Here is a 12,664-nt window from a genome sequence, read left to right as displayed (position 1 = left end):
GCTCTTCCCGTCCGATCTCCAAATCTGGACCCAAAGTTCATTATTTCGAAGGAAAATTAATTAAAATATCTGTATATCTAGAAAAGCAAGAGGAAGGGGGAGACGCGCAGCTACAAACCATCACCCCTTCCCTCCGCAGCAGCCCAAACTTGCGGGGGGCTCCTCTTACCCATCGGGGATCTCCCAGCCAAACCCGACCCGGTTTCTGGCAGCCGCTTTCCACCCCCTGCCCCGAGGAACAACACAACCCTGCGACCTATCGCGACAGAAAACGACATTGCCATTTATTCCAAGAAGGGGAGAAATACACCCAAATCAGGAGGTTCCCCCCCACAGCTCCAGTTTGTCCCCATGCTTACCTGAGCACCCGAACTCCATGGGCCCCTCCGGGCTATGGGGCACGGACGAGGAGGGGGAGGCGCGCGGCCGGTACCGGGCCGCGTTCCGCGGTAGCTCCGCTAGCGCATGTTTGGCTCCCGGCTGTGCCGCGGATGGGTCAGGTCTCGGACGCCTTCTAGTAGCCAGGCAGCGTCCTGCAAGCGGTGCGGGGAAGCCACTCCCTTCCCCGGCCCCCTCCCCTTCCTTAGCTGGGGGTGGGGGAACCGCGGCCGTCACGCGGCCGTCACCTCCGCCGCCACCCTGAGGCAGGTCTGCCCCGACGGCTGCGGAGGGTGGGAGGTGAGTACCCCCATCCCCCTTGCTTGTTACGGGGCAAGTGGAACCCTGTTGAAGGGGCGGGCTCTGCTTCTCTAAACTCCCCCCTCCCCAAGTTTCCATTCTCCCCCCGAATTTTCCTTTGCGTCTTCTTGCTTTCCCCGCAAAAAGGGATCCAAGTGAGGATCCCCCCGACCGTAAGCAAGAGGGATCCCCCCCACCCAGCACACGCCCCTGCGAGATAAGAAGAGGGTGGAGGACAGAGTCACCTCGTCTAACCCACCCCCCCTCCTGCAGAACCCCCATCCCCAGCAACGTGCTTCCCACAAATCACTCAACGTGCGGAACAAGGCGGTTGCTTAAAAACACAAAGCTGGAGCCCTAATGAGTTCAATTACAATGTGGTAAACACATTGCTTCTACACTTTAATTAAGCCGGCTGTCCAATTTTAACTCATTAGTAATTCGTTAAAAGAACAGCCTTTAGCTGGTTGCAAGGCGAAGGTGGCATCGTAGTCTTTGTTTGCAGTTACGCTGTGCGCACACCCCAAGGTATTGGGGGACGCGGGAGAGTGTCCGCCACCAGCAAAGGGGGCTCCCGGCCCCCAAATGGGGATCGCCTGTTGTTCCAGACGCTGTGGGATCCCCCCATCGGGGAAGGGGACTCGAAGGTGCTAGGTTGGGAAAGAGGAGAGGTGTCCTGGGGGTGCCTAGGATCCCCCAGACCCTCTTCCCTTAGGGAGAAGCCGGACAAATTTACGGGCAGGGGGAGGGATACTCTAGGGGCCGCAGACCGCCCCGTCTTAAAAAAAAAAAAAAAAAAAAAAAAAAAAAAAGAGAGAGAGAGAGAAAGCCTTTGAAACGTATCTGGTCCAAGAAACAGGTCAAATTTGCTTTCATGTGTGAATTCAAGGGTGTGCAGGGCCAAATCCTGCCCCGGGGAGCTGTAGGGGTGCTTGGGGACCGGAGCGATGCAAGGTGTCGGGAATGGAGGGGGGAATGCCTCCAAAAAAATCACCCGTCCCAAAGCTCTCCCTGCCGAGCTGGAGTGCGTCTTGCTCCGCTGTACCGTGAGCTGCCTTTTGGCTGCTGGTCCGGGGTGATCACCGCAGCAAATCGCTTTGGGAGGGACACGAATTTCCCTTCGCTGTGTCCCTGAGCTCCCCGGTGTCCCGGGTGACCGCGGACCTGTCCCGAGCCCCGGGATGATAGTGATGGAGAAAGGATTTAAAGTTTTCCCGCTGCAGCGACTGCCCCATTGAGGATTAAAGCATTTTTAACTCCAAATTGCAATGCCTGGTGGATGGTTTTGAGGGGGCCCGGGCTGGCTGTAATAAGTGATGGTCAAAATTTTTAATGTTGAACAAATCGAGTGGGATTATGCTGCTACAGAAACATGGAACTGATGAAGAAGCTGAAATGACCTTACTAGCCCGAAAAGCGGTAACTCGATTTGATCAACAAATAAATGAGTAAAAAAAAAAAAAAAAGGGGGGAATTGTAATAAGTGATGGTCAAAATTTTTAATGTTGAACAAATCGAGTGGGATTCAATTGTATTATGCATATTATTGTAAGCAGTAACTGTGCTTGTGCGAGTTTGATTATGTTTTGTAGAACCTTGTAGTAGTAGTTAAAGACAATGCCATAAATAACAGGACTACCAGGTGGTGCCATAAATAACAGGACTACCGGATGGTGTCATAGATAACAGGACTCCCGGATGGTGCCACAGATAATAGGACTCCCAGATGGTGTTACAGATAACAAAGCGCTCGGATGTTGCAACAGATAACTAAAGTTCCAGAGGCGGAAATTCCCAGCACGTAAACGAACGCATAACGTATATAAGCACATACGAAAGGTTGATTTGGTGTGCCTGTTGGTGGAACTGAGCTTCCCCCGGTCACCCAGCGCTGTTTTGCCTAATTACCGCTTGCTAAATAAAATCGATTGATTGACGCAGAATCGATTTATTGGCTCTTATTTATAACAAATTTTGGTGCCGTGACTCGGATTAAGGATCTCTGGGAGGGACTCTTAAACTTCAGGGAGGCGCCCCGTCCCGTTTTCAGACGGCCCTGGAGTGGACAGAGGATTGCCCTGAAACCTTAACCTCCGAACCCTAAATTTAGGTAATTAGGCAAAAGAATTGAACCCCTTAAACCTTTGTGCACGAAGAACCGGACGAAGACCCCAGGGAGGGTAAGTATAGAAAGCGATTCCGTTCGGTTGGGGTGGGTATCCTGGAGTGTGCATGAACGAGACGCCCCCCCCCGGCTTGGGGAGGAAGCGAAGTGAGTGTGGACCCTGCCATAAGGCAGGGCGGGACTCTCTAGTAGTGCGGTTCTCATAGCCCGTGAGGGCGTGAGCCACGAACGAGGGGTGCGTGTGTGTGTGTGAAAAGAAGACACTCCGGAAGATGGGACAGAAGAAGGGCAAGCCTTCTGATCTCATGGGGAAGGGACCCACAGAGAGGTTGCCAGATATTCCCCGAGAATCCTCATTGGGCCTTGTGTTCACTGGGAAGGGACCCAGGGAGAGGTCTAGCACGCGAAACAAAAATAGGGAAAAGATGGTTTACTATTGCATGCATGGCTGGGGAAACCAGCAGATTAGACCAGATCATTTATTTTGGCCAATTTTTGTGTCATATGAGAATTGGATTTGTCAGGCCCTAAATCTTTACCAACGGCACCAACAAGGGCCGGGTGCTGACATTAAGTGGCCCCAGCAGCGCCCTAACTGGGATAATCAAAACCCGGAACACAGGGGCCATATGGGAGATCTCCGCACTATAATCGTCCAAGGGATTAAGGAATCTGTCCCTCAAGGGCAGAACATAAATAAAGCCTTTAAAGAACAACAAAAGAAAGATGAGACTCCCACAGAATGGCTAGAAAGACTAAGAAAGAGCTTGCAGCTTTATTACGGTATAGACCCTATGACACCGGTCGGGCAAGCTCTTTTAAAAACACAGTTTGTGGCGAAGTCATGGCCGGATATTAAAAAAAAAAAAAAAAAAAAAAGTTAGAAAAATTGGAAAATTGGCAAGAGAAAGGGTTGGATGAGTTGCTAAGGGAAGCACAGAAGGTTTATGTGAGAAGGGAGGAAGAGACTCAGAAGAGGCAAGCTAAAATTTTAGTAGCGGCAGTTCGAGAGGTACAGAGGATGGCTCCACAGAAGGGAGGGCCACCACGCATAGGTGGGAATGGGCCACCTCAGGGAAGTCAAGTCGGACTGAAGGATTTGAAGGAAATCGAATATTTTTACTGTCAGAGGAAGGGACATATGCGAAGGAGCTGTAGGAAACTTATACAGGATGAGAAAATGTATTATGCTGAGTAGGGGTGTCAGGGGCTCTATCTGCTGGGGACTCCTAAAACAACAGAGCCCTTGATAAAATTAAAGTTAGGTCCCCAGTGCCAGGAAATGGAATTCCTGGTAGATTCGGGGGCAGAAAGATCTATTGTCCAAACTGTGCCCCGGGGATGTGCTCCATCTTCGGAGAAAATAGAAGTAATAGGAGCAAAAGGAGACCCCTTTTCTGTACTAGTAATTAAAGGGGTAGAAATAGAATCCCCATCCCGAATAGGGATAGGGTCCCTTTTATTAGTGCCTGAAGCTGAATATAACCTATTAGGAAGGGATTTAATGGTCGAATTGGGAATTAGTTTAGAAATAAAAGATCGGGAATTGAAAGTAAAACTATACCAAGGTAAGAGAGGATTTAGAAGAAGAAGAGGAGTTTTTATGTGGATCATCACGGGTAGTGGATGGGAAAAGGAAGTCAGGATACGCTATAATAGATGGAAACAGCTGGACAACTAAGGAGTCAGGTCCCCTTAACTCAGGATGGTCAGCGCAGGCTTGTGAGCTGTTCGCAGTATTGAGGGTATTACAGTTGTTAAAAGATAAGAGAGGAACAATATTTACAGATTCTAAATATGCATATGGGGTGGTTCACACGTTCGGAAAAATTTGGGAAGAGAGGGGACTGATGAATTCTCAGGGTAAAGGATTAATACATGAGACCTTAATAACGCAAACTTTGGAGGCATTAAGAGGGCCCAAACAAATTGCGGTAGTTTATGTAAAGGGCCATCGGAAGGGAACCTCCACGCAAATAAGAGGGAATAATTTAGCAGATGAGGAAGCTAAGAAAGCTGCATTGCTGGTAATAAAAGAAATGGGCAGCTGGAATCAGCAGTTTCCAAAAAGTGTTAGAATGGAAGAATCCTTTTTGCACTCTTTTCTTAATATTAAGGACATTCTTAAAACTAGTTAACATGTCAGTGTATTAGTTTTTAAACTTCAAGGTATTTTCGGGAGCTTTTACTTAATAAGAATAAAACTTTGTTATTGTGCAATATTTGTTCATTAGTTTAAAAATTGTCACCTTTAAGAGTTGGTCCCATATAAATGTATCTTCTGTCAGGGAGTTTTAAATACCAGATTTCTTTTTTGTTACTTTGTATTTTGAAATCTGTTTTCCTATGTGCTTGTACTCTGTGCCTTCAGCTTGTGCACTTTGCAACTTTATAGACCATATTTTGTTACTGCAAAATGTGTTCTTGAGGCAAAACTTGACGTGAACAAACATGCTGCAAAGTTGCACTTTTCTCTTGCTTTAATGGGAGGTGAATCTGAAAAAAAGTCGAACCTATCACCGTCCCTAATCGTGACTTGGAAGTTTGCCCCCTTTTATTTTACATGTGTTTTAGTGTTCAGTGTGGGGACCAACTCTCATAGAACCCCTTTCATTGACTTTTCAGTAGCTTCCATAATCGCAATATATTGAGGTGTGAATTCCAGACTGAATAAGATACTAAGATGTGTTTGATGCTGTGCTATGCAGAAATATTTGGGGCAAATTCTTGGGTTTTGTAGGTCTGCAAAGTGCATCTCTGGCAGCACGAACCAGACTTGCAGTTGGTTGATCAGTGAACAGTGGCACCTGTCCAAGGTCACTTTGTGGCTCCTGTGCCGTTTCTCCTGTCCAGGGGACCGAGCAGAGTGGGGGGGGAGGTGTTGTCCCTGCCACATATGTTCTTTGTTTTTTTTTTTCTTCCTGCGTTGTGTGGTGAAGTCCCGCGGGCCCTTTTGTGCTTGTGTGGCTTCGTAAGAACTGTTAAAGCCAGGTCTGGTGGTCTAGAGACCACCTTTAGATATAGCAATACATCGTATCAAACCAGGAAATCAAGTACTCATAAAAACATGGAGGGAATCATCGCTAACCCGTCCTGGGAGGGACCTTTCCTTGTTTTACTCACCACAGATATCACAGTCTGCACCGCGGAAAGAGGATGGACACACGCTAATCGAGTAAAAGGTCCTATACTGCACACAGACTGGGAAGTCACTGGGAAACTGGATGAGTTGAAGCTGACCTTCAAGAGGAAACAGACACGTGACGCATAGCCCTGGATACTAGGCTTTTTATGGACAATTGTAAGGAATTACATAAGTCGCACATCGCATGTCCTGTATGTAAGCAATGCAATCCGTGGGTATGTCGTGTGTGTCACGGGTGCGGGATACAGCAGTGAAAAAAAGTTTCCTTATGTTGAACGATGGTGTAATGAGTGTTGGGAAAAAAAACCTTAGATACCATTAGGATATTAATAATCACTGATAAGTCCAGACATTTGGGAAATAACCAAGAGGAAGTGTAAGAAGCGTTTTGGTAAGAAAAGATACAGGAAGTGTTCCAAACCCTGTAAGGATTCGGGACAGTGGCCAAACCCTTGTATTTGAAAATAGCCCTATTGGGTTCAATATTGGAAAGTGGGTTGTGACAGAACAAGGAGAGAATTCAGGAGGCAGTCCCCTGAAGACTACAACTGCTGCCGAGAAGATAACTTATCCGGCTACTCTGAAGCAACAGAGTAGGCCCAGGGCAAGGCAGAGGGGTATCCTTGTGGGGATTGGCAAGTGCCTCCAAAGACTTCTAAAATAAAGCAGCTCCTTAAGCAGAACAACCCTCAACAAAATGAACCTCCACTGGCTGATTTTCAGCCAGCCAGGGGCCGGGTTGCTCTCCCTAATCCTCCTTACCTTACCGGTAATAATAGCAATAAAGCAGGGGAGTTCTCACCAACCTTTTAAATGGACCCTCTATCGATGGGAGGACCAAACGATAATACAACAACAGACCACATCAGGGTCACCTTCTTTTACTGTAACCTTATGCCAATTAGTTCAGATTGAGCCATACCTTAACAAAATGGGGTTTTATATGTGCCCCAGCACAGGGCCCTCGTATTGTAATACTCCAGGACACTATTACTGCTCTTACTGGGGGTGTGAAATGATTGCCTCAAGCTGGCCAATTCCTCCGGCAAATACTGATAAGTTCTTAAAGGTTGGATGGGGACCTGTAGGATGCATTCCTCCTTCGAACCAAGGCCGCCGACTAAAACTCGGTTATCCTCGCAACCGAAACGAGCGGGACAGTGATGGCAAGTATGAATATATATTCCTTAACATAACAAACCCTGAACATAGTGGATGGTTTGTTAGAAAAACCTGGGGAATGCGATATTATCGACCGGGTGCTGATAGAGGAAGCATGTTTCTCATAAAGAAAGAAGAAGTTAAACCGACCCCTCTAGGTAGGGAGACAAAGACAGTAGAGAAGGAGAATATAATAGTAATAGAGGAAACTGTCACTGAAGCCTTGAAATCTCTGAATATTGAAGCCCCGGAATCTTTGAATCCTCTATGGGGAATTATTCTGGCTGCTTATCAAACTCTAAACTATACTCAACCCAACTTAACCATGGGTTGCTGGTTGTGTTATAATGTTAATCCACCCTTTTATGAAGCTATATGGGATAATCGTCGGTATACCATAAACAAGGAGTCTATGCCTATTCAATGTCCCTGGGAAAAGCAGAAAAGAGGGATAACTATGCAACATGTAACTGGAATAGGGACTTGTACAGGTAAAGTACCAAATTCCAAGAGACCACTTTGTGGGAATATCATACCAAGCCTTAATAAAACCACAGGATATATTATTCCCCCTAATAGAACAAAATGGATATGTTCCAGGACGGGACTTACTCCATGTGTGTCTTTAAAAGTGTTTAACAGTTCCCGAGAGTATTGCATGTCAGTTACTATAATTCCAAGGATATTATATCATCAAGAAGATGTGATGTATCCTAAATCGATTTATTGGACTAGTTAAAAACCGTGTAGAGCGGGTACACCTTATGCTGCTACAGAAACATGGAACTGATGAAGAAGCTGAAATGACCTTACTAGCCCGAAAAGCGGTAACTCGATTTGATCAACAAATAAATGAGTAAAAAAAAAAAAAAAAGGGGGGAATTGTAATAAGTGATGGTCAAAATTTTTAATGTTGAACAAATCGAGTGGGATTCAATTGTATTATGCATATTATTGTAAGCAGTAACTGTGCTTGTGCGAGTTTGATTATGTTTTGTAGAACCTTGTAGTAGTAGTTAAAGACAATGCCATAAATAACAGGACTACCAGGTGGTGCCATAAATAACAGGACTACCGGATGGTGTCATAAAAAACAGGACTCCCGGATGGTGCCACAGATAATAGGACTCCCAGATGGTGTTACAGATAACAAAGCGCTCGGATGTTGCAACAGATAACTAAAGTTCCAGAGGCGGAAATTCCCAGCACGTAAACGAACGCATAACGTATATAAGCACATACGAAAGGTTGATTTGGTGTGCCTGTTGGTGGAACTGAGCTTCCCCCGGTCACCCAGCGCTGTTTTGCCTAATTACCGCTTGCTAAATAAAATTGATTGATTGACGCAGAATCGATTTATTGGCTCTTATTTATAACACTGGCCATCCCCCTAACCCTTCTCCAAATCCCATCCCACTAACGTTGCTACTTTTCATTATTTACGTGATGAGCCTATGAGCATAGTTACCTTTTTCTCACAGCTCCAACATGCTGAAGGTTGCATTTGATTTTTTAGATCGACTGAAAGGTGGGTTGTTTTTGTTTGTTTGTTTTTTTTTTTTTTTTTTTAATCTATATTTGGCATTTAAAATCTGAATATACAAAATGGATTTAGCAGACGGGAGCTGGTTCAGTCCCATCCCTGTTCACTAAGTGCCAGGTGCTTCAGAGAAAGACACACAAAACTGCCAAAAACCTTTTAGAAATAAGTTTGGGTGGGAGTTGTTTTGTTTTTGTGGGGTTTTTTTTGTTTGTTTGTTTATTTTTTTTTTTAACATGTCAGCATTTAACTGATCCCAGGCAGATTCAGAAACCCTGATTTTTTTTGCCTCCCTGTTTGCCTGGGCTTCCTGCAGTGTCTCCAGCCTGGCAGGGCTGTCAGGGGGGCACACATCACCTCTGCTGCACCCATATCCCCAAACCCAGGCTTAGCCCCAGCTCGCTGGAAAGAGGAAGGCCCAGGATCTCTGAGCTACCATGCAGTACAAAGGGGACTTCAGACTCCAAATCTGAGTTACAAATGACTAAATCCGTTCTGAAGAAGCCTTTAGGCAGACATCTCAAAAAGAAACCCTTAATAAAAGTCTCCTTTGGGGAGTAGATTTTGAGCAGTTATCTCTTTAAAGCATTTTTTTTTTTTTTTTTTCACATAGCAGGCCCTCTCTGCTGAAGTCTTGATTTTCATTTGGCTCCAGGCTTGCAAAATCAGATTGTCTGGAATTAGGAGATTTGGATATTGTTCCTCTTGATGTCAAAGGATTCCCCTCAAAAAAAAAAAAAAATTATAAATACAGGATCAGGCCCTGGGGGAAGACAAGTCAGTGGGCTCCCTACTCAGGGCTCAAAAGCAGTGGTATTTAACCTGTTGCTGTGTGTCCTGGTTTTGTTAAAAACAAGTTTCTCTTTTAGTGATTTTGCTTGTCAGCTAAAGCCTTCATATTAGCTGCATTTTCCTGGAGAACCAGACACATGTTTTGGTAAACCTAGCAATGGAATGCAAACTTATCAATAAGCACAGATGGACATCTCACGAGAGGGGCAACGAGAAACCAGTGACCAAGAAACTGACCAACTGTGTATAACATTCCATTCACGTGAATACTTCATATAAAAGTGGGAGATCACGAGGATCTGGTCCTTTTCCCTTTCCCTTTTCCTTCTGCTTATGGCCGACATTAGGAGAGGACCTTGCTAGTCGTCCCTGCAAACTGAGGCCTAGTGAGAGACTGAATCCAGCTCCAGTTGGCTGCAGAGTCCAATCCAGGACTTTGATTGCCGGCTCTGCAGTTGCTGAGACTTTCAAGATTGGTTTTGTATATTTTGTATTATTTTCTCTATTCTTATTAGTAGCATTAGTAAAACATTGTTAATTTTTCCAACTCTCTTCTCTCTGTCCTTCTTTCCTTCCCGATCACCTGTCCTGAGTGGGAAGGGAGGAGAGGGAGGGCCAAAAGGGGGAAGTGGGTGGGGGAGAGGAGGTTAACAATACATCTGCCAGGGTTTTATTGTCAGATCATTTAAAAATTGCCCCCAAAGCTAAAAGAATATTGCTTATCTATTTCCAGAAACAACCCCCAATTCTTTGTCTTGAAAAGCACTGGCTTCTGGACACACAGGGGGCAATTTCTCTCCAGAACCTCCCAGTATAAATCTAAAAATCATCTTGAAGCCAGCAGGCTACAATTAATTTTATTACCCCAGCGTTAATCTAGAAGAGGTACATAAAAACTGTTAGGACAGTTAATCTGAATTAATTTCCAAAGTGAGTTAAATTAAATTGAATTGAATGAAGACCACCTGAATTCTGAATAAGAACAACCTTCACAGGGGTTTCACGCAGTTTAATTAATCCACTTTTAAATTCTCACCTTCAGCTAATTTGGGTTATTTTCCTTAGTGTCCCCATATAGGCAAAATCTTAGAGGCAAATGTGGTTCAGGGGAATTCCTCTAGATTTACCCAGATGTAATTTAGAACAGAAATATATCCTCTAATACTCTTTGACCATGGCACAAAAACAACGCAGAAATAAAGGATATATACATTGTGCTGCTGTGTGAAGCTCAGCTTTATAAAGGAAATATTTTCAAAAAATGTATCTGGATGTTTTACTGTTTCCTCTCGTCCATACCTCTGTGTGTATAAATTCATATAAATGCATATGTACACTCATAGATGTGCATACCATGGGTTTATGCTCTATATGTCTTTGATCTATTTTTTTTTAATCCATTAAAGGCTCTCTTCTGTATACCTGAGACTTCCACTGAAGTTCAACAGGGAGCTAAAGAAACAGCAGGATCAGCTGGTTGGGAGGCAGGTTAGCACTGCACCTTCAAAGCTGAAATAGGATGACAAATCCAAAATTCACAGTCACTCCAGGCCCAACAATCTAGAACTAATTTACAAAGGTAATGCTGTCTTTCAAAAAGTGAAGCCCCTTCTGGCTCAGGAAGATTCACTGGTTTTATAAGGGTTGCAGGTGTGATTTTCAAAGGATGTTGCAATACTGTCGCGATATTGGTAACCAGCTGGTTAAGGAGTGAGACTAGACCAGACACATGAAGGTTTCAGTTCTCTCCTAAAAAGCTATTTCAAGCAGTTTAATTTCTATTTCAGCATGCAAGTGCAGCAGGCACCTGCTCTTTAAAAATAGTTATTTTAAAGATGGAGTAAATTATTTTTCCTTCTGAAATCAGTGACTATAGGACTCATAGGTTAACGATTCCTACATTGCTTTTCTTAACCGATATCACAAGTGGATTTCGGTACTTCTGAGGTCAGATTTCCTAGGGCAGAACAGTCTGGTCCAAGCAGATATTTGTGCTAAAATTCCCAGGCTGTCATACCAGGAGCCAACAGACCAAGCAAATGGAAACACTTTTGGGCACTGGATCAAGTTATGGTGAAGGCATCTGTTGATTTTTCAAGCCTGGAGCTCTCTGTTTCTGTCTGAAATAACAGAATTACTAAAATATCTCCTCAAATAACCATATTTATAACTCCTCAGATAACTATGTTTGTGGGGTAACTTATAGTGGCATGATCATGCCACAGGACACCCAGAATCCTGGTGTTTTACTCTTTAGTTCAACAAATTACTTCATGACCTTGCAGAGAGCCATTTATGGACCAACATTTTAAAGATAAATTCTCAAATAAGAGTGCCCTGGGAGTAATCTGGTTTGCTGCCCATCTGTCCAGACTGGGCATTGCTTAAAATCAGTCTACTTTGGACTGGGATTTCTTAGTTGAGATACCTAAGTTGGAAAAATACCACCTCTTCTTCAAGACTCAGTTTATGCACCTGGAAAAGGTGTGTGTGTGTGAATGTGTTTAGGGAATACCATTCATCTACCAGCATCTCAGAGGGATTTTATAAAATGTAGCTGAGTTTAAAAGTCTCTTGTATCTTAGCTTTCATGTTCATTTCTTCATAGTGCAGTTGAAAATAATAATAATAATAACAATAACAATAATAATAATAAAGAACAATCATAGCTAAAAGCATTTTTTAAAAGGTACATAAAAAGAAATATTCCCCAGAACTTAGAAACCATGTAGTAACTCCATGATTTGATCCAGACATTTCCAAACTCATTGGGAGAGTGGACCCCTGCTAGTCTTTCCTCTTTGTCATCCAACTTAATGCATTGTAAATTTAATTTAATTAAATTTAATGCATTAATTTAATGCATTGTAAAGGTGCAGTGAAAGATGTGCTAATTATTAGCTCATGGACAGCTTTGGACTGGTGCTCATGGTGGTGTGGTCTCAGTGGTCTGCAGGAGCCAACTGGGAGCTACTGGTTTAATACAGAGCCTGGTCCAACAGTTATTGAAATGAACATGACTTTTTCTTTCTAAAAGTAATTCTGGAGAATGTTATAGATTTGTTTTAAAATACATATATCATAGTGAGAAGATCTACGTTAAAGAAAGAATCATGAAACCCAGTGGGTGTCACTCATTCCATCTGTCTACTCATCCATCCATTTCTCCATTCATTTCTCCGTTCATCCATCCCTCCATTCATTCTCATCATTGGAGAGATTA

The 12,664-nt window shown here is 43.9% G+C and overlaps 1 long non-coding RNA gene across 1 annotated transcript; it reads left to right on the top strand.

Moving 5' to 3' along the window:
* The first annotated feature begins 2,477 nt into the window (after positions 1–2,477).
* Positions 2,478–7,983, top strand: LOC135577110 (uncharacterized). The gene is made up of 2 exons (XR_010468703.1): positions 2,478–2,858; positions 5,932–7,983. It is a non-coding gene; the product is annotated as an uncharacterized LOC135577110 (long non-coding RNA).
* The last annotated feature ends 4,681 nt before the right edge of the window (positions 7,984–12,664 follow it).

The sequence above is a fragment of the Columba livia genome, chromosome W, assembly GCF_036013475.1.
Source record: "Columba livia isolate bColLiv1 breed racing homer chromosome W, bColLiv1.pat.W.v2, whole genome shotgun sequence".
Classification (NCBI taxonomy): Eukaryota; Metazoa; Chordata; class Aves; order Columbiformes; family Columbidae; genus Columba; species Columba livia.
Note: the sequence above shows the minus strand (reverse complement) of the source record. Positions and strands in the feature narration are given on the sequence as shown.